Raw genomic sequence first — 27,752 nt, 5'->3', positions numbered from 1 at the left:
AGGAAAAATTCCAAGGCCTGCTTCACAGCCTTTTCAAGGCGTCTTCCTTGTCCCCTGCAGACAGGGACTGAACAACGCTCTAACTCTAATTTTTCCTGGAAAAACATTTTCTGCTTCTAAGTCCCAAGATATAAAACTGAGATAGAAGAAGACACTCACCTGATTGTTCTCTGCTTCTAGGATGAAGGAAAGGGCTGAGTCAAATTGCGTTACTTTGTGCTTGTGTGTGCATATGTGATGGCTCAGGCAGTTATAAGGCCAGTTATAAGGACTGCATCATCTGAGCCCATTTGTCTCCAGAGGTGTGATGATCATGTCATGGGCAGCACCAATGACATTAGTCTGCCAAGGGAAAAAGGGACATGTCTAAAAAAGTAAACTTTTGCTCCAGCTGAAAAAGCTTTCAAGTATTCCCACTGATTGAGAATCCCCCATCTTCAATTACTAATAACTAATTATGAAGATCAAGTCATTAGCAAAACTCCAAGAGAAGAGGACCTTTTTTGGGCTCCAGGAGAGCAGAGATGTATTTGTTAAAGATGCTTTCACAGGCAAAGCAGGCAGAATTAATACCTTAATTTGGTAATTTGTGGTAGTTAGTAATGAATATGGCACAACAATATAAATTGTATTTATACAATAAAGTATAAAAATCTTTATAAAAAAATAAAGTAAAAATCTACATTTGGATACTTAATATTTCCAAAATAAGGACTGGGTTAAAGAAAAATAATAATATGAACAATAATAGCATATATTAATGAACATACAAATGAAACAGAACAACCAGAAAAACAACAAAAATAAAAAAAATAACATTATAAGTGTAGTCACATGTTAGAAAGGTATAGAAAATCAGGAAAATTAATACATTTTTCATGCTATAAATTAGTAATAATTAAAATGATATAAGATTCCCTGTAATAAAATAATTAGCATTTATATATAGACTAATATTTCAGGCAGCATGCTAAATAATATTAATTGATAATTAACAGATAATATTGTTATATTATCTCCTTGGATTCTAAAAACCCCATCTGGATGTAAAAAATCTCTTTGTTATTCTCATTTTTAGAGTTGAGGAAACTGGACCAAACTCAGGGTAACTAATTTGGTAAAGGATATAGAAGTGGTGAGAATTCAGACCCCACAGGTTTTTGCACTTAAAGAGTTTGGGCTGTTGGGGCCCAAGCAAACCTGTGCAGTCTGGAACCATGGTCTTTAAACCACTAGAAAGGAAAGGGGGAAAACTTGATGCAGAAGTGACTGTGGGTGAAAGTCCATAACATGTCCATTGATCTGCCATTGAAATGCAGCCTTACTTTCAGTAGTACTGGAAGTAAAGAAGGCATGCTGAGTGATTTTGGGGTCAGCAAAGCATCAGTTCCAGGAGTTTTCCTAAATAAATAAATGGGTTTTTCTTTTGGATTCTAATTGTCCTAGACCATGGAACAACAGAAGATACTTTATCTTTGGCGAATAATTTCTGTTTTGTAGAGATTTGTGAGGTCTTAGGGATGAGATAAAATACATACACTATCATCTTGCTGGAATGGAGAACTTTTGAGCATTTCTGATAAAAAGACAACAAATGTGTAGAAATTTTTGAAAGAAAACTCTCAAGATGACTGAGACCTATGAATATAAATGATTTGTATTATAAATATAATTATAAATAGTATATGGAAAAAACTATTTCAAGACCTCAATACCTTTAAAAAATTATTGAAGAATAAAGATTTAAGTAATAAAACAAGCCCGTGTCATATCTTGTAGAGGCCAAGAACTCTGGATAAGTATACTTGAAACAAGGATACTTACAACAAGGTATTAATACAGTAGAATTGATGAGATGATGGTTCTTTAATATACACATACTTAGTACTTAGCATGGTGATGCAATGGTTCTCTAGCTCACACATACTGTAATGTGTAATCATACCAAGGTATTTAAGGGCGGCGAGGACTGGAAATGAGACATTACATTTTTGACCACCATCCTGTTGACCCTCCTGCCTCCTGCACTCCTGCATTAAGATCAAGGTTGGTCCCAGAGATCCTCCAGAAAGCTAGCCCGAACATTACAATGTCCATTGTTCTGCAAATGAAGTGCAGCCTTGCTTCCAGTAACACTGAAAGTAGAAAAGACTTGCTGATCAATAAAGCATCAGTTCCTGGAGTTTTTTAAAGCTTTCTTTTAAATTCTTTGTTTCTTCAAAAGTTCTTCCTTCATAAGAACAAAAGGTCAGGAATTTCAAGGAAATCAGGGGAAAAAATAGAAAAATGTAATGGAAGGGATTCAGTAGTGTCATAGTTTAAATTATGCTTTATTAAATATATTAATATATTTAAAATAAATCAAATTAAATACAATAAATATATTAATTAATATATACTATATTAAATTTGGTATTGTCATAGTTTAAATTATATTATAAGGTGAGGGCATTGTTGAAGTGTAAAATGGATAATTTTGCGTATTTTAAATTGAAATTTTCTTGTATAAATATATCGATATAGATAAGAATAGAAGAAATGCAGAAAATTAGAAAGAAACTATTTTAGACAAGCTTTCAGATCTCATTGTGTTGAAATACAGCTAGGGTAAAGGATATGAAAAAGTTGGTTGATTAAGCAAAACAATAAGAACAGCATGTAAAGACTTATACCAATGGAGGAAGATGCTATCCACCTCCACAGAAGGACATGACAAATGAAAATATGGACAACATGATTTTACATAAATGTATGTGAGTGTGGGTATGGATGTTTATAGGTCTCTCTCTCTCTCTCTCTCTCTCTCTCTCTCTCTCTCTCTCTCTCTCCACATAAGCACATGTAATTGTAGTCTTCTTTAGGATACAGGGTAGGTAGGGAGAGAGAGGGAAAAAATAAAATAAAAGTCACAGCAGAGAGCAAAAGAAAACCTAGAAGTAAATGAAGAAAAACTGGGAAACTTTGAAAACAACATGTAGTATTTATTAGATAGGTTTTCTTGAAATGGAAATTTAGTATTATATATCAAATACACAGAAATGTTTTTCCCTATTTCTTATTTTGTATTTGTTAAAAAAGAATAAAAAATTTACAAATAAAAAAAATCACCAAAAATTTATTCATTGTCCATTTAGATTCCTTCAGGTTTTTTCCTTCTCTTGTTGATATTGCTAGTATTTCTAACACATTAAATAGTAGAATGTTTTCAAATTTGATTTTTTTAAAATAAAAAATGCATATTATATTTTATCAAAAGTTTTTCTTCATCTATTGATAGCATTTTTCTTACTTTTGTTATTGATATAATAAATAATGTTATAAATTTTCCTTATGTGAAACCATCCCTGATTTCCTAGTATAAATCATACTTAATCACAATGTAAAAATCTTTGTAACATATTGTTGCAGTCTCCCAGGTAGTTTGGGATTTTGTTTAGGATTTTTACATACATATTCATTAATGGAATTAGTCTATATTTTTCCTTTTATCTTTTTTGTTTTTCCTGGTTAAAGCATCAGTAGTAAATTTGTTTCATAATAGGAATTTGGTAGAAATTTACTGGCATATAATTGTATCAAATAACTTTCTAGAATTGCTCTGATTTCATTTTCAATAATAGCATATTCACTCTTTGCATTTAAAAAACCTTTATTCTTTTAAAAATCTTTATCTCTTTTATTATGAACTTAAGAATTGAACATAAAAATTTTAAAATAAGAATGTATCTTAAAGTGTAAACTTTTATTACATATAGCTTTTTAAACTACAAATTAAATTTAAAACAGTTGTCTCTCTACTACACAATTCTGCTTCCTATAATCTCATTATCTTTGCTTTAGGCTTTTTAATGTAGGATCCATATATAAATAAACACACATATACACATATGTAACTTTAACTTATATAATTTTGTTTTGATATAATCTATTTCCTTTGAAAATGTTATATTTTTGAAAATGTCTTCTCATAGTCCCTAGGCTTTACTGATCTTTGACAGAAGTCTGTAACATACAAACACACACACACACACACACACACACACACACATACATACACACAAGGACATCATTTGTAATGTTTCGATTCTTCAGTCATTTTAGTTGTGCCCAAATCTGAATCCCATTTGACTTTTGCTGAGCAATGAAATGGTCATGGTTTGCCATTTTCTCTTTTCATTTTATAGTTGAGGAAACTGAGGCAAACAGAGTTAAGTGATTTGCCCAAGATCACACAGCAAGTAATTGTCTGAGGTGAGATTTGTACTCAGAAAATGAATCTTCCTGCCTTTAAGCCTGGCCATGTCAGTATACTCTTTAATTGTAAAAATAATTTACTTAGATGCTCCTGAAAAGTACATTTTAAACTTATTGCACTGGAAAAATACATTTCCAGAAGAAAGCCCTATTCTTAGGATTATATCATTTCATAGAATAATTCTGTGATTTTATTGCAGACACAGTCATCATTATGCAGTAAATTGTTTTTCTTTTAGGAATCTGGATAGATTTTATGTTGATCATAACTGATGAGAAGGGTGCAGAGTGAAGTAGGAAGCTATGTTTTGAATTAGCCTGGTTTAATTTCAACTTATTATTACTGTCTCAGGACTATTCCCCAGAAACCTAAAATATAATATATAGTGATAATACGGTATATGTCTGCTTGGGACACATCTCTACACTTTCAGAAGCAATTATCATTACTCAGTAAATTGTTTTTTTGTCATGATTTTGGATAAATTTCATGTTGACTATAACTATATATAGTTGATTGTAACTATGTATACATATATATTCTCTCTATATATACACATTCATATATATTTGGATATATGTATATATGAAACAGAAGGAACTAAAACTGAAGACTATAACTGCAGAGTGAAGTAGAGAGCTATGATTTTAATTGATCTGATTTATTTCCCATTGATTGCTATTGCCTCAGGACTGTTCCCCAAAAGCCTAAAAAAATGTAGAGTGAAAATATGGTATGTGTCTGCCTGTGACAAACTTCTACACTTTCATATTTATCTACACTTTAGAGATCAACTTAACACTTTATTTTAAGAGTGCAATATATAACTCTTTGTTGATATAACTGCCATTTTCATTAACTCTCAAAGATTTTTTTTTATTTTAGATTTGTGAAAAACAAGCATTTCTTTAACATAGTATAATAAAAAAATTTTAATACTAGTCATTCGTTTTTGTTCCTTACTTTAAAAAAAATTAAACAATGGTTTATTTTTTTCATAAAATCATCTTCTAGTTCTCTTTATTAATTCAATTGTTTTATTACACACAATTTTTTATTATCCTTATAAATCTCTCTTAATTTTTAAGAATTCCAATTTCATATTTAATTGGTATTTTTAATTTGTTCTTTGTCTAGAGGTTTTATTTTTAAATTATGTATCCAAATCATTGGTCTGCTCTTTATCTATTTTATTGTTATAAATATTTAGAGAGAGAAATTTCCCTTGCATTACTGATATTACTGCTTCCCATTAGTTTCAATAAGCTATCTCATTTTTGTCATTTTCTTTTAATGAAATTATTGAATGTGTTCTTTGACCATTCATTTTTTTAAGATTATTGTTTAGTCTTCAATTGATTTTTAACCTGCATTTCTTTTTATGGAGAAGAAAAGCGACAAGCTCCACATCTTTCCAATATAAATGTAGCCTATTGCTCAGAGGGTCATTTTTATGACTTCCTTCATTGGTGAAAATTGCACAATGAACCCTGCCTATGTGAAGGGAGGAGCTAATTAGTACTAAAGACAAGCCAAAGAGAGATCCTGTTTTTTATTTTTTTTTTGGGGGGGTGGCTTCAATCTAGGAGAAAGAACGCAAGTGGTTTCAAACTCTCTTTAGACATTTGAGGGGGGAAAGTGACTGGAAGAAAAGTACCATGTGTAAGATTTGATTCAGGGGTTTAGCCGAGTCTGGATCTGGGTTCCAACCTGAAATCATGCTAGGACAGCTTGCATTGGAATTGCATACTGAACTCTCATCCTGGTGTGTGCTGAACTTCTAGTTTCCTTCAGCTGGAAAATGTTCTACTCTCTCTTTTTGGGTGTTCTGATGCTCTAAAATTTTTCAGAGTTGTTATTTAAAAAAACTTGGAGCGGTTTGGGGGAGTTGTTAAGTGAGTTCCTGCCTTTACTCTGACATATTGGCTGTCCTTGATTTCTTGAAATGATTTCTCCACATTCCTTTTTTGTTCATGGCTTTCAAATAGTGCAACAATTCTTATCTTGTCTCTCCTGCATCTATTTTACAGTGTATTTCCAGTGTGATATTTTACATTTGCTTCTTTTTGTTTCATTTTTTAAAACTAATTATTGATGTCTCATGGAGTTCAATTCCATTGGTGTAATTCTATTTTTAATTAACTATTTTCTTCAGTTAGCTTTTTTAACCTCTATTTTTTTTTTCATTTGGCCAGTTATATTTCTAAAGGAGTTGTTTTGTTCAGCAGATGTATTTTTTCCATTTTGCCAAATCTAATTTTATTGTTGGATAATGTTTTTCTATTTCACTAATTTATTTCCTAATTTTTTCAGTAAATATATATGTGTTTAGACATATGTTATATATGCATATTTTCCCTTTTTTGCCAATAGTATTTTTAGGGAGTTTTTTGGGAGCTGCTTTTGTCAAATAATAGGTTCTCATTCCAGAAACTGCAATCTTTGGGTTTATTAAACCCAAACCTATAGTGGTTTACTATAGTTATGTCTTGTGTAACTGATCTATTCCACTGCTCACTTGCTATTCAATCAGGCAATGTGCCCTGATTGCCTGCTATGTCAGGAACAGGCTCTCTAAACTGTATTAGAGTCTGGGTTCTTCTCCTGGTTTTCTGGGGCACTGACTGCTTCTGACTTACCTGCATTAGATGGTATTCCCCTTTGACCCAAGTGATTTAGACCTTTCCCACCAGCCTTCTAAGTTTTCTTGGGTTAAATAAGTTTTTCACCCTGTCTTCTTGTTAGTTATGTGACTAGAGAATTCATTTTGAGGCATTATTTTAAAGTTTTCTGGAGATGAATTAAGCAGAGTTCAGGTCACTTTGAACCTTAATTCAACAATTTGGCTTGATTTTTCTTTTCATAACAAATCTCTCTAAGTAAGACAGTTTGAGTTGTCTTATGATGGATCTTGTTGTGCTAAATTTGAGCATTTCTGTAATGATTTAGAATATAGGCATAGAAGTTGCCAGTTCTCACCATTTTCAGTCTGAGATCATTATCACATCTATATTCTAAACAACTAAGAAGATAAGTACCTGTTCTTGTCATCTGCCTTTTCATAATTATATAATTATGCAGAAGGTATCATCCTTGGAAATATTCAAAATGGTATAAGAATAATGAAACTATTCAAAAGTTTGTGGTAACAAAATATAAACCTATTAATTAGTTCAACTTAAAGAGAACCCTGTAAGTTTCTTAGAGGAGAGTAAGTTAGGGAATATCTTATGTTAACTCAAAGAAAAGTCAATTTTACTTAGGTTTATTATTTAATTTGAGAGCAACACACATTTGTAGAGTATGTCCTTCCTATAAGGCAACTCTTTTTAAGGTGAATTGCTCTATAATTTGGAATTACTCAAATTGCTTGTTCATTCCATCCCAGGTTTGTTTTCTTTTTTTGTTACTATTGTCATACAACTTATGATTTTTATTTAAATTCATTTATTTATATTTATATATATATGTGTGTGTGTATAAATGCATGTGTGTGTGTATGAAGTGTTGTTACCTATGTTTTCTGTAAGTCTCATCCCCTTTAAAGGGATTAAAATTAATAAAAACTAAATTAGAATTAATTGGAGTTGCTGAGGCACAACTGCACATCTTCCAGATTGACTAAGATGACAGGAAAAGGTAATGATGAATATTGGAGGGGATGTGGGAAAACTGAGACATTTTTACATTGTTAGTAGAATTTTAAACTGATCCAAACATTCTAAACAACAATATGAAGATGTGTTCAAAGGACTATCAACGTGAAAAAAATATTTCTAGCAGCCCTTTTTGTAGTGGCAAAGAATTGGAAACTGAGTTGATGGCCATCAGTCAGGGAATGACTGAATAAGTTTTTGTATATCAAAGTTATGGAATATTATTGTTCTATAAGAAATGATCATCAAGATGATTTTAATAGAGGCTTGGAAAGACTTACCTGAACTGATGCTAAGTGAAGTAACTAGAACCACAAGAACACCGTACAATGCAACAATAGGATTATACAATGAACAATTCTGACAGACATGACTCTTTTCATTCAGGTGATTCAGACTACTGCCAATGGTCTCGTGATGAAGAGAACCATCTGTACCCAAAGGATATTGAGTGTGGATCACATCATATTTTTACTTTTATTGGTTGTTACTTTATTGAATTTTGTTCTCTCTCTCTCTCTCTCTGGTCTGATTTTACTTATGCAACATGATAATTGTGGAAATGTATATGGAAGACTTGCACATGTTTAACATATATTGGAGTACTTGTCCTCTGGGAAAGATGTTCAAGGAAGGAAAGGAGAAAAACATTGGAATACAAGGATTTGCAAGGGGAAGGCTGAAAACTATCTTTACATATTTTTGAAAAAACTTTTAAAAAATAAAATTAAATTATAATTAATTGGAGTTTTAAAAATGGAATTAATGAAAAAATTTAGATTTCTAAATAATTGGAAAAAATTGAATAATTTTAGAAAAAAAAGATTAAATGATTATATATAAACTAAGAGATTTCAGAGTTCTACCTTTGCTGGTATTTTAAAATATTTGGCTTTTGATTTTTCAACTAATACTTGAATTATTTTAATATCATTGTAAAATTTGCTAACTTGCAGCTTAGAAGATTAATTGTAATAGAGTCAATAATAATTTAGACATTCTTAACTATTTTTTGGTAAATATTCAATTTTAAAGCAAAATAACATTTCACAATTTCAGATTCTCAGTTTTTTTTTTTTTTTGAGGAACCTTCCTCTAATTTATTATTAGCACAATTTTCACCAAGTCCACAGTTTAGATAAGAATAGAAAAGGACATTTTAGAACTTAAGTTCTCTAAAATTTCAAGAGAACTATGAGTTTGTAATTTCATTATCATCTTATAGCTCTATTACTAAAAATATCAGAATCATGATGTTTGAGATGAATTTATCTGGTTTTCAAGTGAAAATTGAGAGCTTCTACCAAGTTGTTTTGAGATCTGTTTTATAATAGACTGTAGCAAGAACTCTAAGACATTACAAATTATATGAAATCAGAGAAAAATATCTCTACTTGTCTCATAATATATCCCTTATGCCAGTCCTGATGGGACAAGGTTCACAAAACTTTCTCCTCTCTTTACTCCAGATATTTTTACAATCTTTGTAGATCACAGGTAAAACAAAATATGTCCTTTATTTCATATGTAGAAGAAAATGATGGCATCTCTCAGTTGTCCTTCCACCAATGTAAATTGGTTTTCTCAACATTCTCAATTCTATGATAAAAATAATTTCTAGGAGAAGGAGAATATTTAATAGACATTTCCAGAAAAGAGTTCAAAATAATCTGAAAATGTGAAATATGGAGATTCACTATTAAAGGATCAAAAAATTTTGACATAATGATCCTCATGATGAAAATGATTTTTACATTTAATGTTTCTTCTAATTTATAAGATATATGACTCTTTTATCCTACTGTGTACATGAACTGCTCTCATTGTCTTTTTAATGATATCTCCTCTTAGGAAGAGAAATAGAATGTTGAGCTTGGGAACATCCAGGAAAAGGAGAATCTTTGGATCTTTTCTTTTTCCAGAGGAGTAGAAATGATGGAGAACTTGGGAATCAGAACTGATAATCACAAATGGGCTTATGGCTGAGAAATTTGCAGCCAAGAGGGCTGATGTGGGAATCAACCACACATAATATTTATTAAAAATAAAGAGATAAAATGACAAAACAGAATTGGCTGAGTAGAAGAAGACATAGGTGCTCACCAACACCAAAATGGTGTGGGTGGCTTTAATCACAGGAGATTTTCTTGGCAAATGGCTGGAGCTGTGAATATTCTGGACCTGTCGATGGTGTCTTTGCAGGACAAGCACCAGATAACCCTGGCTATGACCATAAATCCCACACACAGGAAATCAGGAAAAGAGAACAAAATTATAAATATAGAGGCTTCTGAATGATGCTGGAGCAAATTGTGAACAGAATCCAATATTCCATATCCTCGTGTTGTTATTTCTTTCTGTAAACTTCTGCATATTTCCAAACATATAGACATTTATTAGAATGTGTAGGATCCAGCACAAAAGGCAGAAGGGGTTAATGTAATTTGAGGCTTGAGCTTTGAGTTTTGACCAAATGGAAAAGTGAGGGACTGATGGTGATAATCTGAAACCCACTCAGAAAGCAAGTGATAGTGAGAGAAACATTACGGGCCACTCGGTGGAGGAAATGAATCACATTACAGCCAACATTATCCAGGAAATTTTTCAGCCCCAAACCAACCATTGTCTGAGGGACTCCCTTGAAAATAAGCACGATGGAGCTGGCCAGAGACAAGTGGAAGAAAATGGAGTCTATGGACGTAACCTGTTGTCATTATAGAAAGTGATGGTATAATGACAAAGGAGAAAGACATTTCCCAGCATTCCAGCTCCTGTCTGTATGAAGAAGACAATACCTAGAACTAAATCAAGGAAAACAAGTTTCTCACTGACTAAAGTAGAAATGTTTTAAGAGACAGATGCAAGAAATATAAAAGGGGGAAGGAAGGAACAAAAAGAAGAGAAAAGGAGGGAGGGAAGAGAGAGTAAAGGATGGAGATATTGAGGGATTAAAGAGGAAGGAAGGAAGGGAGGAAAGTAGAGAAGGAGGTAGGAGGAATGCAAGAAGAGAAGTGGGGAAGGATGAAGGAAGGAATGAAGGAAAGGAAGGAAACGAGGAAGGAAAGAGGAGGGAGGAAAGGAAAGAAAGCAGGAGGGAGGGAGGGAAGAAAGAAAGAAATATCCTCAGAGAAAGATGCAAGAAACAAAAAGGAAGGAAAGAGGGAAGAAAGAAAAGAAGAAAGAATGAGGAAAGAAAGAAACAGGAAGAAGGGAGGAAGAGAAGAAGGAAGAAGTAGTTTTCCAACTTTATTCTAGAAGACAGTTTTGAGAAATTAAAACAAATCATGATCAACTTGATTGTATTTCTTGAATTTTCCTTTGGTAGTGAGCAGAGGGCAAATCTTAAATACTAAAAAGTCATCTAGGCAAAGCACCACTATTTACCCAGGCAAAGAAAATGAGGAAAAGATAGAAACAGATGGGGATAGAGAAAGGGAGAAAGAAAGAGAGAAGAAAGAGAAATCTGGGTGTATGGCTGTTTATAGAAGGAAAATTGCTGTATTAAAAACACATTAAGATATTTCAGATTATGAAACATCGATAAATAATAAAAAAAGATAATTCTAATTGACCCATCTTAAATTTAAATGTACTTTCAAAAGTTACCTTACTCTCCATAGCTCCTGATTTATTTTTTTCAGACCAACCCAGAATCTCCTCTAAAAGATTGCTTTGAAAATTATTAAAAAGTAACATAAATAAAAGGTTGCCTTAAGCTTGTTTAGTTAATGTAGACTGGAATCAGTGAGGGTAAGACCTCAACAAAAACCCATTTCCTTCCTACCAGTCCAGTATCTAGAAGGTACATAGTGGGTGGGAGAGTAGAGGGTGTAGAGAGACTTAGCAGAAATTACTATAGACACTATGGAAGCCAACCTCTTCTCTGAGGCAAGGAGCAAGTAGCATTGAGTATCTTTACCTTTGGATTTTGTTCAAGTCTTTTGTTACCCAGAGCAGGCCTTTATTGCATGGGAATTAGCCTACTTTATTGCATTGAGGGTCATTAGGAACCATTTGATTTATGACAGCAAATTCATTAGGACTTAATTAGAAAGGAATCTCCTCCTTTATTAATAGTGAGTTCTAGCTGACAACTTAGCAATAGTCTTTCCCTTGTTGGGGGAATAAATCAGGAGCTATGGAGAGTAAGCTAACTTTTGAAAGTACATTTAAATTTAAGATGGGTCAATTAGAATTATCTTTATTTATTATTTGTTTATTATTATTATTAGAATTATGGTTTTTCTCCTTTTATATGTAGCTTGCTATTGTTTAACCTTTATTCACTAAGATCCATGACATCATGGAAGTGGTTCCATGACATGCAAGTGATTTTGATTTAAGTGAGGGAGAGCTTGGTTTAGGATTACCATGGATGATTTCATTTAGCAATGAAAATACATAGTAACATTTGAATTGGATACATTGAGAGAATTATGGGATGTTTTAAATGAAGATGGTCAGCCAAATAGGTGGAGTGTTCATTTGAGAGATCTTTATTTGAAGCAATTGTCTCTCTGTTCCTAGTTATCTCTTTGTTTTGCTTTTGTTTTCTGTTTATGATTTGTTTTGTTTTTGTGTGAATTACATATTAGTCCCTGACATGGCAATAGAGGATCACATTAAAAGTTTTCTGTCTTTAGTTTCTAGTGAGCATAAGAGGTATTGATGCTGTTAAGAAAAGAAGAGTTGAGAATCCTCTGTTGACACTGGTTCAAAATGAAAGAATACATGAACCCAAAAGTGTGACTGACAAAGGAATTTTATCGTTGCTGAGAAGCCAGCTTTTAGGAAGACTGACCTCAGTTGCAAGAGTCCTGGCAAAGAAATAACAAGATGTTATCACTGAGAAGAAGGTCTCAGTACCCATCAGGAAAGCAGTACAGGGCATTGAAAGGAGAAAAATAATAAATTCCAAAGAAAATCCATGTCCACACTTTCTCCCAGAAACCTGAAAGAAATTCTTCTAATAAAAAAAATCACATTTTGTTCTCACCCAATCATTTAGAAAGATTTCTATAATTTTGTCTTACTTATTTTACTTTACTTTAAAATTTTGAAGGAAAATCATGCAAGCAAAGAGATTTTAAAGAGAAATTAAAACTACCCCAAAGGACAAAAATGCTTGAATTGAAGTGAAAAATTCTGGCTGGTACAAGAAACCTTACTTAGGTGGTCCAGCTCTGATGTACTGGTTATATTTTCATGCTTATGTGGTCTCTGCAGAATTGCAGTATTTCATTTCAATTGTTGAAAAGTATTAATTTTGGTTCCAGGAGAAAACAGGAGACATCAGTTGGATCTGTTAGCTGCAAGTCAATAATTGCAGAGACTAGCTGAAAAACACAAGAACAAACATTTGAAAATAACTCACTAGAAAGGGAATGTCCTATTCTGGGATTTGTTTTTTCTTTAAATAGAAAGGTATCCCCAATATATAGTCCTTTCTTGAAAGATTTACATATATTATAAGCAGCATTTTACATTTTTTGCAGTCTAGTAGCTATAGCAACAGCAAGAGCAGTTGATTACTAAAAGACATGTGAGAATTCCTTAGTCCTTACTTTCCATGGGCAAGCACAAATGGTGGGGAAGACTTCTGGTTAGATGCATACTGAGATTAAGAAGCCAGAACTCTGTCTCTGCCCTTCTGTCTGCCAGTAAATCCTGGATAGACTCAGTGTCAGAGGAGTGAGAGGAACATTATGGAAATCAATCAGTGGGTGACCCAGATCACACCTCCATACTTATGGAAAACATGGAAACTGTAATTATGAATGCTTGCCAGATTTTGAAGTATTGATAAGAGGAAGTTTGTTAAACTTGTTGGGATTTAAAGGACACCCCAAAAAGACTGGGGTTCCAGACTGGTATAGTAAGGTATCTGAAAAGAATTTGCAGGCTCAGCCTCATTTCCAAGCAAGGGCAAAGTTTATTACAATTGTCATGCCAATCAAAGTGAGCTAAGTTCCGAAAGAATTTAGCAAGAAACCAGGAGCAAGGAAATAGATTGATAGGGGGAGGGTTCAGGTGCTTCATGTCACTGATATCCTAATTTTATGGCTTCAAGGTAGAATTGAGGAGTGGTTTTAGAGGTGGAGTCGTGAATTGGTCTGGTGTGCACCTCATTATTGTCTCAGAAACTTTATTATTACTGACCAATAGATTGTTATCTGACAGCCAGCATTGTGTAAATACAACACTCCCCAGGCCAGCTGGTCTTAGGAATAAGGCCAGGTAGCATTAGGGTTATTGCAATATTCTCCTAGAAACTACACCACATCATTTCCCTTCAAGTTATAGGAGTCAAATTCATTTGATGCAAAGGGATGAAGGTCTCACCTTCTGGAATTGCTTTCAAGTTGATAAAGGGGCTAGTAAGCCCCACCTAGTAAGGGCCATACTATGGAGGGGTGACATGTGACTTGAGTTTGGTATCAGTGACATCCAAGGGGTGCTGAGGCTCAGAATCAAGTAGCAGGTGGAATTCAGGTTCAACAAGACATAGGAAGCTCATGGTCTGGAGTCTAGAAGAAACAAAACTCATGAAAAGGTTGATAGATTTTTTAAAAAAAATTTTTTTTAAATTTTTAAAAAAAAAGGGGGGAAAAAGGGGGAAACCCAAAAAAAGGGGGAAAGGGGAAAAGGGGGGAAGGGGGAAAAAAAAAGGGGGGAAAGGGGGGGAAAAGGGAAAAAAAAGGGGGGGGTTTTTTTTTGGGGGGGCCCCCAAAAAAATTTAACCCAAAAACAAATTCCCAAGAATTTCGGGGAAAGGCCCCCCCCCAAAATTTAATTTTTAAAAAAATTAAAAAAACAAAAAAAAGGGGTTTAAAAAGGTTTTTAAAATTAAAAAAAAGGGGGGAAAAAGAAAAAAAAAGGGGGGAAAAATTGGGGAAAAAAAAAAATTTTTTTTTTTTTTTTTTTTTTTAAAGTTTTTAATGTTTTTTTTTTTGGGGGGGCCCCCAAAAATTTTTCCCCGGGGGGAAAAAAAAAAAAAAAAAAAAAAAAAAGGGGGGGAAAAAAAAAAAAGGGGGGGAAAAAAAAAAAAAAAAAAAAGGGGGAGGGAAAAAAAAAAACCCCCCAAAATTTGGGGGAAAGGAAAAAAAAAACCAAAAAAATTTTCCAATTTAAAAAAAAAAAAAAAAAAATTTAAAAAAAATTTTTAAAAAAAAAAAAAAAAAAATTTTACCTTTTTTTCCTTTTTTTAAAGGGGTTTTTTTTTTTTTTGGGGGGGGTTTTTTTTTCAAAAAAAACCCCCAAAAAAACAAAAAAAAAAAACCCCCCCGGGAAAAAAAAATTTGGGTTTAAATTTTTCCAAAAAAAACCCAATTTTCTAAATTTTCAAATTTTCCTTTTTTTTTTTAAAAAAAAAAAAAAATTTTCCCCAAAAAAAACCCCAAAATTTTTTAAAAAAAAAAATTTTAAAAAAAAAAAAAAACCCCCAACTAAAAAAAAAAATTAATTTAAAATTTTTTTTTAAAAAAAAACCCAAAAAAAAAAAAGGGGAAAAAAAAAAAATTTTTTTTTTTTTTTTTTTAAAACCAATTTTCCCCCAAAAAAAAAGGGGTTTTTTTGTTTTTTAAAAAAACCCCCCCCCCAAAAAAAAATTTTTTTAAAATTTCCTTTTTAAAAAAAAAAGGTTCTTTAAAAAGGGGAAAAATTTTAAAAATTTTTTCCCCAACCCCCCTTTAAAGGTTTAAATCAAATTTTTGGGGAAAATTTTTTTCTCAAAAAAAATTTTGGGGTTTTTTTTTTGGAAAAATTTTAAAGAAGTTAATTTCCTGTAAAAATAATAAAACCCCTTATTTTAATTAAACCCCTTGAACCAATTGGACTTAAAATTTTTGTTGGTTGTTGGTATTTGGCTATGTAAATTGTTCCTTTTAAGGAAATATTATTTAAAAACTTTAAACCCCTTTAATCCATGGGTTTATTTTAATTTCTGAATTTATTAAATTAAATTTTAAAAAAATTACCCCAAAGCCTTAAATCTTTTCAATTACGAAAAGGTAAGGAAAAAAATTTGGGAAAAAAAAGCCTAACGGAAAGCAAAATTCGAATTTCCTTAAAGCAAGGGAAATGAAAGAATTTTTTCAAGTGGGCAAAACCTTCAGAAAAAACCAACCTTTGAACAAACTAAAAAATTTGAAGGGAGGGGAAGGAAAAAAAACCGGGCCAAAATACCCGGAAGAAAACCAAGTTTTATTTTAAAAAAACCCAAAATTCCTTTAGATCAAAAAAAATAGGGCAAACTGGAAAAAAAAAAATTAAAGGAGAAAGCCAAAAATCAGGAGGGGTTTTAAAAAAACCCCAAAAAGGGCCAATAAACAATCAGGGGCTCCAAAGGGGACAACCATTATGGAAACAAAAAAGAAAAAAGAGGGAAGGAAGGGAGCAAGGAAGAAAATGAAGGTGAAGCCCAAGTTTCTTTGTACCACAGGGGCCAAAATTCCTTTCTAAAATTGTCATTTGAAAAAAATCCTTTCCAGAAGCCCTAGATTTAAAAAACCCTAAAATAGGGAAGAAATACCTGGGTTGTTCTGTTTAGGAAAAGGGAAAGGGCTTTGGAAAAATAATTTTAAATAAGGAATCAATGACCAGGGAAAAATCACTCATTTAAAGGCCCAACAGCCCCATTGTCTTCCCAAAGTCCCGGAAAGGGCTCAATACACAATTGGCATTTTGAAAAAATCGCCGGGAAAAGGAACAACCAAAAAAAAGAAACCTTTTTTGTTTAGAAAAAAGGCCTTCCAAGATTAATGGATTTGGTTATATCCCAAAACCAACCAAATGACAAGATTTAAATATTCAAATCCCAAGAATTTAAACTCCCGGGAGGAGCAACGGTTTCGAAACTTCCAGGCAAAGGAAGGAGAACTAACAATCATTTGTGAAATTTATATAATTTAAATATCATACCAATAAAATACAAAATAAATGAAAAAGGAAAAAATCTAAATTTTATGTTTAATTATTTTCTAAATAAAAACTGGATTAAAGATAAAGAAAAATAGAAACTATAAAGATATAAATTGAAATTTTTGGCCTTAATTTAAAAACCCTCTTTAATTGCTCTGGTTTCCCCAAAAGTATATTCACACTTAGCATTAAAAAAAAACCCTACATTTAAAAAAAAATTTTTTATTACCAAACTTAAGAATTGAACATAAAAATTTAAAAATAAGATTGTATGTAAAATTGTGAACTTCTTTTACATATAACCTTTTTTTAAACTATAAATTAAATTTAAAAGTGTTCTTCCATTTAATTTGTTTTAATAATCTCTTGATATTTAATTAGGATATAATTAACCCAACACATATACACATATGTAACTTTTATTTTTTGAAAATATTTTCCCATATTTATATATTTGATGATCTTGTTTTTAAACTGACAGGAGACAGGGAATTCAGGTTAGGGGAAAATCTCAGTCTTTATTCTCAAGTGAAGAAGGATAGGGGTGGAAGAAGGAATTTGCAGCTGAGGTCAAGAAGCTAGCTCGACCAGCAGCCACACAACCCAGCAGCCGGGTCTCAAACCCAGGCCCCATCTCTCCAGCTTTCTTCCTGTCTCCTCTGCCTCCACCCACCAAAATGTCATTTCCTAAAACATCAGGACTTGATGGAGAGGGGAAGGGACCTTCTTTTCCAATCATGTTTAAAGAGTATAGCCCAAACTATTTAGCCTCACTTACTTGGGACCTCAGTGCATCAACTCAAACCCCAGCCCATTACATCTCCCCTTTTTATTTTAGAACACAGGTGGTCATGCCATCCCTGACTTCAGGGAGGTCAGAGCCCCAAGGGAAGGTGATCCGTTTCCTAACTTCCTCAGAAAGGAGGTGAAAGCACCGAAAAGGGAATTGATCCGCCTCCCTGACTTCTGAAAAGGGGTGAAAGCACCAAAAAGGAAATTCATGCCCTACCTGACATCTCCAGGAAGGGGAGATGAAAAGCACCAAAAAGGGAAAATGGGGGTTTAGGGTTTCTGGGCTGAAGGGCAAATACAAACCCAAGCATGGGAGGTAATTACCCAAACACCAATAACCCAGAGGTTATTAGGGATGACCCTCCCCCAGTGGTGCAGGCTCGATGTGGTAACAAACATGAATTGTATACGAAGTAGCGGAATTGAAACAATTAAAACAAATGGTGGTTGGAAAAAGATCCCAAAAGGGTCCTAAGGGGTATGTAAAACAAAAGTCAAACCCACCTTCTTCAGCAGCCAAGAAGATAGTCCAAAACCAATCTATTGTCCATTGTTTCACATGTCAGGGAATCCAAAACCCCCTGAGTTTTTTGAATCCTAAAAGTCTTTTTTTGTGTCAGGAATCCAATGATTCCAGCAGATTTTGGAAGTGTTGTAACAGTCTTGTCATTTCTCAGAAATCCAATGATTCCCAGGAGTTTTTTGATCCTATGTCCCAAGAGGAACCAATGATTCCTGAGAGTTTTCAAGTCCGGACAATCTTTGATGTCCAAGGTCAAACGCCATAACTGCCCGCTCTTTTCAATGGTGAGCACAATCAGAACAGAACCACCGATATTTCTTGGGTCTTCTTCCTTTGTTTGGGTTTTCTCCCTCTTGTTGGATGGACAAAGGCGGAAAGGCCCCGTTGGTCCCATTGATTCCCTTCTCCACCTGTGAGATACAAGCAAACCCCTCCCAAAAGCAGTTAGCCTATCTGGTCCTTTCCACCCACCACTTTCTGGGTCTCTCCATCACCTGGCGATTATCTAAAGTATGGAGTTGCTCGCACTGGACACTGACCCTTCCGGTGGGTTAAAAACCTGTCTGCCGGAACCATGATCTTTTCCAAAAATCAAGAAATTAATAGTATAAGACAGATTTAAATTTCTAGGGTTACCTGTGGCCCCCCTTTCTTTTGTTTTTTGGGAGGGTTCTTTATCTCTTTTCCTCCCCACTTATTTGTCCTTGAGGTTGGTATCCAGTGGTGTGTAAAATTTTAACTGTCAAAAAAGGTGAAAATGTTTGGAAATATAAAAGGGACCATTGTCTGTTTTTATTGCTTGTGGCACCCCATAATCAAATGCTTGTATGAGGAATTAGGTGACCCTGGCTGTCTCTTTTGCTGCTGGCATTGCAAAAGTGGAATCCCGAAAAAAGTGTTACCCCCATGGATGAAAGACAGGACGACCAAAAGATTTATAATGGTCATCCATTTGCCAGGATTTCCTTGGGTCTCAAACCAAAGGGTTCTTCCCTGGAAGGGGTAGGAGTGTGGGAAAGGAAGGCCAAGCCTGCAGGTTTACTATGCTCCTAGCTTCCTCTTTTATTCCAAAAAACATAAAGCTCGAGCAGCCTGATGGTTAAGAATGAGATGCCTGGGCTTCTTTGGAACAAAGGGGTATTGACCAACATGGTTAGAAGGATATCTGCCATTGAATTGCCATCAAATATGGGTTCTAAGTCCACTATGAGAATGGACATGTAATATATAAGATTCTTACCTGGATGTTTTCCTTGGGTTTTGAAGTTTTTAAAGAGTTGATATATAATTAGAAATGAAATTTTATTTGGGCCGGGCAAATTTCTTTTTTACCACACCTCGAATAAGGCCGAATCAGATATTATAATTTTATGTCTCCTGGAAATAAAGGAGCTAAGGAATGATAAAGTAAATTCATTTCTGAGTGGATTGAAAAGGAGTTCTGACTCTTTTTATAGTTAGATCATGAAATTACGCCTTTATGTTTGGATGCAGGAAATGGTTGGGTCCTTGAAGGGAACAGAAAACTTTCCCTTCAAGAATCCATTGCCAATTATGTAATAGTTTAGTTATCTTTAATGGAGACCCATGTAAAAATTTAAGCCATGGCTAATAAAATTTTGCCACTCTGGGATGGTCTAACAACACAAATTTGTGTATTGGTATAAAAAGGTGTATATCTTTGGTCAGGTCTTGTCCCCAGATAATTGTACTTTGCTTTAATGGGCCTTTAATAAAATTCTAAACCACAAGCACTGGGTAGGGGTAACACTTTTTTCTGGTTGTGGGAGGTTCACCCACTCATCACCCTGTCTCCCTTGATGAAGGACTGCTGTGGGTGCCTCTTTGTGGCAAAAGTTGGAATTCTCCAAGGGTTTTAAGGTGGCCTTTCAACCACCATTGGATAAAAGCCAGTTCAACTTCTCCAAAGCCTCTTGAGCTTCTTTTGTAAGCTGGCGTGGTGAATTTAAAAGCACTGTCTCCCCTTAAAATGTCATATAACGGTTTGTAATGATAGGTAGTCAAACCTAACACCTGGTAATCCATTGGATATTCCTATCAATTTCAAAATCATTCAATTTTTAGCTTTTCTGTTCTTAAGGAGAGTTTTTTGAACCTTGGGCAACCTTAGGGTTTACTTTTATCCTAAATAGAAAAGGGGTATGTCTTTGAATTTTTTCTTGGTGCTATGTATAATTTTGTAATTCCTTAGTGTTTCCATGGTCTTTTTGTAGACATGCCTCTAACATTTGTTCCTTCAGGGCACATCCCAAAATGCCATCCATTAATGTAATTAGCATAACTTTTGGGAATGCTTTTTCTTTGACAAGAGCAACAGCAACATACATTTGACACATAGTAGGGCTGTTTTTCATTCCCTTGGGCAAAACTGTCCATTTATCTTTTTATAAGGCTCAGCTGTTAACCCTGGGCACCAAAAAAAATCTTTTTTATATCCTCCTTATCCAGGGATGATTGAAAACAATCCTTTATCTATGAAAAGGGCCATTCTCCTAGGCAACCGGTAGGAGATGGAAGTCCAGGCCGAAGAGTTCCATGGTTTCCATCTGTTCCTTCCTTTTCTTTAAATCCGTTAACATCCTCCATTTCCAATTTCTTTTTCCAACAAACACTGGGAATTCCCAAGGACTTAGGAAGGTTTTAAGTGTCCTTGATCAAGCTGTTCTTTGTAATCTAATAAGGCCTGAATTTTATCTTTCTTAAGGGCCAATTTGCTCTATCCTCACTGGTTATCAGTTTTCCATTGAATAGGAACGGTGAAAGTGTTTCAGGCCTTCAAAGCAGCCCTGCTTAAAAACCAAAATCTATTTTAACCCCTAATTGCCCAAAATTCTCTTCCCAAGATTGGTGGGGATTTTTTCAACTATAAAAGGGTAAAAAACCCTGTTTTGCTTAAAGTCCATCCATGGGGGCAGTACTTAACTGGCTGCTATTGATCCTCCCACACCAGACATGTAGGTGTCTGCTTTTAATTTTAAGTGATGGGCCAGTTGGCACCCCTAATGACCGTCCGATCTGCACCAGGCCACCAACCTTCCAATGGAAGGCCATTTATATAGATTGTGAGCATAGGTCGGTCAGTTGTTACAGCTGCTGTCCAGTAAATTGCTGGATTTTTGATCTGGAATCAGAATCTGGGTGACTTACCACCAGGCTGCTTATTAAGTTCTGTTAAAGGTAAACCTGGTGCTACTATTTCCCTGGGTGATAAGCCATTGTCTGCCCGTATTGGTGACTGGGAATTATCTACACATTTCCCCAGTTTCCCACACGGATGTGGTTTTTTTTGTACGTACCTCAGGAGGAAAATGGTCGCTTACTGTGCCTGGGGCAAAGGGATTCCATAGGCCGGAGAGGAAAGAATTTCACCTCCCAGGGGGTATCTCAGTTGTCTCAGCTGGTACAACCTATTCTTCCCAATTGTAACCCTTTCTTCCATCAGGTTGCTTCCTGGCTGATTGATTGTGTAATCCTTTCGCCATCATATTTCCTGGCTGATTGGTAATGGGTTATTGGCCGTCTAGGGAAACCTCTGGGTGCCCTTTGGCTTTCCATGCCCCAAGTGTTTTTGCCTGGGGCCCTGGGTTGGGCCCCTTATCCCGTTTCCCTGAAATTCTACATTCGGGCCCAAGGCCTCTGTTTGCATTTTTGGACATGGGATCTGGGTTTTTCTCCCAACCCTGTTTTCTATCTGCCTCTATAAAATTGGGCTTTCAGATGCCCCACTTTTCCAAGGCATTGGCGGTTTCTCTAAAGTCCCTTCCCCGGAAGGGACCCTGTCTTGTTGGGGATCTTTGGGAAGTCTGATCATAGTCTGGCTATAAAAGGCATTTTGTGCCCACTGTGGCACAGGGTCATGAACTCCTCCTAAAGGGCATCCTTGTGCAGTCCTAGTTAATCCTTTCTGCACACCTTATTAGGCATTTTCCTTAGCAAGTTGCCATTAAAACATCTGTTGTTGGATTTTCCCCATTGTTCTTGTGATAGCAGTCCAAACGTCCCAAAAGTCAGCAAAGGGCTCATCTGGCCCTTGGTTATTTTTTGAAGGCCTTCACCTTTGTCATTTTATTGTGAATCAAGCCCACCTTTGATAGCATTAGCAAAATTTGCCCATATGCTGCTACTGAATAATTAACCTGTTGGACGTTGATATGGACCCATACCTTAGTAGGTCATAGGTGATCACAGCATGAACAACATTTTGACTATTTTGTTGGGCCGTATCCTACAGAACTCACTAATATTCAGAAAGCCACATGTAATTTTTGTCCAGGTTCTAGGCATTCCCTTGCTATAATTTCCAAGTCATTAGGGGTCAAGATTTCAAACTCCAAATTTGCTTTAACATAAGCTGATGTTAGCCCCATAAATAGTGCAGGCCTTTTTAAGATCTTTGATGATTTCTATGTTAAAAGGGGGTATTTCGACTTTGTTGACCAGAGGCATGACTGGGAAATTAAGGAAACATAAGTGGCTGGAAGCTCCCGGATGTCCAATTTTTCTTTGGCCTTCATTAACCCCTTCAGTCTGCTCATGATTGGATGCTGGGGAGGAATTGCTGTCACGCCACCCCCCACTGCCCCTCCTCCCCCTCCATCCAGGAGGGGGTTGGTGGAGGAGAGTCAATCACTTGCTCCTGGGGTGGGGCTGAAGCTGCCTCCCTGAGGGGAAGGTCCCACCCCTTGCTCCTTAAGTCTCCTGCCTTGTGGGGATATGGTCATTAATCTCTTCATTGTCTTTTCCTTAAATCAGGCCCTCCCACTTGGCTACTGGGAGCTGGAGCAATGGGTTTTTCTTTCTTTAGGGAAGGGTTTCTTAGTGCCCAACTAAATACATTAAAAAAGATGCCTAGATGGAAATTGAATGAGGACCACATTCTTGGAAATGCATGGACATCTTTGTCCAACCCGGGACCAATTATTCGAGAGATTCCCTCCTCTGGAACCAAGGAGATGCAGTTTAATATACCCAAACTCTATCTGTTTAAAGGTTAAAGTAACCCATGTATTTCTATTAACAATATGCTTTTAGGCCCATTCTTGGGTGGGGTTGGGGGGGGATGAAGTCTTTAGCTAGCATTTGTCCCATTTTAGCCAAAAAAAAAATTATGGTTTAGTTTTTAAGAAAATAAATTCCTTATTTGTTATTAAAATACCACCCAAGTTCCGGCCCGAAGACTTCTTTCAGTCCTTGGTTCCCCCACCGTTGGGCGCCAAATGCGAAGTCGTGTATTTTTAAATCGACGGGAGGCAGGAATTCAGGTTAGGGAAAATGTCAGTCTTTATTCTCAGTGAAAGAAGGATGGGAGGTGGAAGAGAATCGGCGTAGAATGTGGCAGCGGTCAAGTAGCTGGCCACCAGCCACACCCACAACGGTCTCAAACCCAGGCCCCCATCTCTCTCAGCTTCTCTTCCTGTCTCCCTCTTGCTCCACCCACCAAAATCGTCATTTCCTATACAACAATCAGGACTTGCATGGAGAGTGGGAAGGACCATTCTTTTCCCCTTAATCCATGTATATTAATAGAGAGGCCCAATTACTTTTAGCCTCACGTACTTGGGACCTCAGTGCATCAACTCAAACTCCAGCCCATTACACATATAACCTTGCTAATCTTTTGACAAAGATCTGTTAACACACACACACACACACCCGCGCACAGAGACTTCACTTTATAATGTTTCGTTCTTCAGTCATTTGTTGTGTCCCAACCTGTGGTCTCATTTGACATTTGCTTAGCAAAAAATGGTCGTACTTTTGCCATTTCCTTCTCCTGCTCATTTTATAATTAGGAAACTGAGGAAAACAGGGTTAAATGATTTGCCCAGGATCACACAAGAATAATTTGGTTGAGATCAGATTTGTACTCAGGAAGAGATCTACCTGACTCTAGGCCTGGCTATGACAGTACACCTTTAATTGTAAAATAATTCCATTATTTGATCCAAAAACAGTACATTTTAAACTTATTGTGTGGAAAACTACCATTCCCAGAAGAAGGGTCCAGGCTTAGGCTTATATCATTTTATAGAATAGTTCTGTGATTTTCTTGCAGACACAGTCATCATTACCTAGTAAATAATTTTTCTTTCAGGGTTTTGGATAAATTTCATGTTGATTATAATTTCATTTATATTGTATATATTTGATAATGCTATACATAAAAAATATATATGTATGTATGTATGTAACAACAAATTATTTATTTTCATTTTAAGACTAACAATTGGATTTTCTTCTTTCCTTTTTGTAATCAAATGAACTAAAAATTTATCTATTTTTGTTGGTTTTTAAAACCAACTCAACTTTTTATTAATTCAATCGTTTTCTTACTGTCAGTTTTATTAATCTCCCTTTTATTTTCCAAATTTCAAATTTAGTATTTAATTTGGTTTTTTTTTGTTTTTTGGTAAACCAATCACCGACCTTTCTTTCTATTTTAAAAGGCATTAGGAGATAAAAATTTCCCCAATTACTTCTTCAGCTACATCCCACAAAGTCTGGTATGTCTCATCATTCTTTTAGGAAATTATTGATTATGTCTATGATTCATTTTTTCATCCACTTATTTTTTTAAAGGTTAGATTTTTAGTTTCCAATTAATTTGGTCTATTTTTCCCCTGAAAATATTTTTTATTGCATCATGATTTGAGAAAAATCTTTTCTAATTTCGGTCTTTGTCTTCCTGTCTTTTTAAATTTTTTTACACTGATAAATGGTCAATTTTTGTATTTGGTTCCATGTACCGCCGAGAAAAGGGATATTCATTTCTGTTTATTGATTACCTGTTGTTTAAGAAATAGGCTCTTCAACGTAAGAGTTTGGGTCTTCTTCTAGTTTGGTGGGGCACTGGCTGTGTCTGACTTATCTCAATTAGACAGTGTTCCTTCTTTGACCCAAGTGCTATAGATCTTTCCCACCTGCCTACTTAGTTGTCTTGGATTAATACATTTTTCATCCTGTCTTCTTGTTAGTTTTGGTCACTAGAAAATTCATTTTGAGACATTACCAAAGTTTTCGGAGATGAATTAAGTAGAGTTCAGGCGTTTGAACCTTAATTCAACATCTTGGTTTGATTTTTCTTTTTCATAAATCTCTCTTCCAAGACAATTTGAATACTCTTATGATGAATCTTACTGCTAATTTTGGGCACCTCTGTATTGGTTTAAAAATATAGACTTTAGAAGTTGTGAGTTCTCATATTTTGTCTGAGATTCTTATTATCTATACCTTAAACAACTAAGAAGACAAGTACCCGTCCTTGTCATCCTATCTGTTCATAATTATATATTTTTTGCAGAAAGATATCATCCCTTGGAAATAATTTCAAAAATGATGTAAGAATAATGAAACTATACAAAATTTGTGGTAACAAAATATAAATTTATTAATAAGTTTAAGGTTAAAGAGAACCTTCTTCCTTCTTGTTTAAAGAAAAGGTTTTTAGAGAGGCAAAGGGAATATTTTTATTTAACTCAAACAAAAAGTCAATTTTCTTGGATTTATAATTGAATTTAAACCCAACCCTTTTGAACATGTCCTAAGGGCAATCCCTTTTTAATTAAACTTATTATATAATTTAGAGGTTTGTTTACATTTTTTTCTCTCTCACACAATTTATAATTTTACATAAATTATTATATGGCAACCATGTGTGTATAATGAAATATATGTGTATGTGTGTATATATAAAGTTTTTACCTATGTTTTCTGTAAGGATTGGATTTTCTTTAAATTAATCCTTTAAAGGGTTAAATTACAATTAATTTGGAGTCCTGAGGTAGACCAACATCTCCCAGATTGACTAAGATTGACAGGAAAAGTAATGATGAATGATGCAGAGGATGGAAAATGGGACACTGATACATTGTTGGTAGAATTGTGAACTGATCCAAACATTTCTAAACAGCAATATGAAACCATCCCAAAGGGCTATCAAACTTGCATTCCCTTTGTTCCAAGGGTTCTTAGATGGGCCCAAAAAAAAGAATCATAAAAAAGCTAAAAAGGACCCACATGGAAAAAAGTGTTTGGGCAGTCCTTTTTAGGGATGGAACTGGAAACTGGGAGGGTTCCTGTCGGGGGGAATGACTGGAATAAGTTTGGGTTACCTTATAAATTTTGTTCCAAATGAAACAGGAGGTTTCAGAGCAGCCTTGAAGGGACTTAAGAACTGCTGCTTGGGTGAAAAAAGGGAACTAAAGTCAATTTCCAACTGGTATTGATGAACTGAATGGACATGGCTCCACCTCACAATGAGAGAACCAGACCAGGCCAATGGTCTTGTAAGGAAGAGGCCATCTACAAAGAAAGAACCGTAGCATGATGATTTGGAAATTTGTTATAGAAAGAATTGCACATCTTAACATATATTGGATACTTGTCATCTGGGGATGGTTGGGAAGGAAGGAAGAAAAACACTGGAACACAATGTTTTTGCAAAAGGTGAAGGCTGAAAGCTATCTATTAATATGTTTTGGAAAATAAAAACCTTTGAAAAAATTTGGGATGATTTGAAGGTTCAGAGACTTACGTGATGAAACCTTTTTAACCAGGATATTTTAAAATCAGCAGGGAGTCTGGATAAGGCGGAAATCCTTGATCTTTATTCTTTGTTGGAGGTTAAAGGGAATGGTTTATGGAAGTGGAGAAATTGTGAAGCAAATCAAAATGTTCTTATTCTCACACTCCATCCACCAAATCTTCTATCCCAGTCTCCTTATCAAACCACAAATTGGGCAGAGGCCATTCTTTCTCCAAGAATATAGTAATTAGAGTATTGTCCAATTGGTAATTGTAAGGTGGGAATTCAGGTGGTTTGGCTGTAACGGGCGCATTACACTTTAAGAACTGTTCTAAGGTGGAAAGAGCCAGAACAGGCAAACAACAGGTGATCAATTCCGTGGACCAATTCTTTCCAACAATGACATGACTGATGCCAGTTCCAATGATCGGGTGAGAAGAGAACCATCCCCGGAAAATGACTGTAAACCTGGGTGTGGCTCACAAATATAATATACTCCTTTTTTGTTATTGTTTGCTTTTGTTTTGTTTTCTCCTCCTTTTCTTTTCCTTTTCACCATTTTTTTAATACCAAGAGGGTTGTCTAAAAATATTTGGATTTTTATTTTCATGTATACATTTTGGTTGCTTTCCAATCAGGGGCGGGGGGAGGGGAAAGATGGGAAAATGGAAACAAGGCCATGAAGGGTCCAATGGAAAAAATCCATTTAAGATAAAAGCTTTAATTAAAAAAAAAAATTTTAAATTAAATTAACCGGAAGGTTCTAAAAAGAAAATAGGAATTAATTTTAAAAATTTTTAGATTTCAAATAATTGGAAAAAAAAAAAAGAAAAAAAATTACAGAGTTCTGCCCTTTCCTAATTTCAAAAAATTTGCTTTTTATTTGCCAGGTAACGAATTACCCTCAATAACATTAAAAATTTGGCAACCGCATCCGAATTTAATTTTAATGGGTCAAATAATTGAATTTCATCTTTTTTAAATAATTTTAACTAAAATAAATTTTTTACAATGTCGGATTCTTATAGGTTTGTTTTTTTTTTAACAATCTTTTAACTTGTT

General features: G+C 34.7%; 1 pseudogene; it reads right to left on the bottom strand.

Annotated features, from left to right (window-relative positions):
• Positions 1-276: 276 nt before the first annotated feature.
• On the bottom strand, positions 277-11,529 carry LOC116422677 (annotated as a pseudogene).
• Between the last annotated feature and the right edge of the window lie 16,223 nt (positions 11,530-27,752).

Source organism: Sarcophilus harrisii, chromosome 3 (assembly GCF_902635505.1).
Source record: "Sarcophilus harrisii chromosome 3, mSarHar1.11, whole genome shotgun sequence".
NCBI classification, from domain to species: Eukaryota; Metazoa; Chordata; class Mammalia; order Dasyuromorphia; family Dasyuridae; genus Sarcophilus; species Sarcophilus harrisii.
Note: the sequence above shows the minus strand (reverse complement) of the source record. Positions and strands in the feature narration are given on the sequence as shown.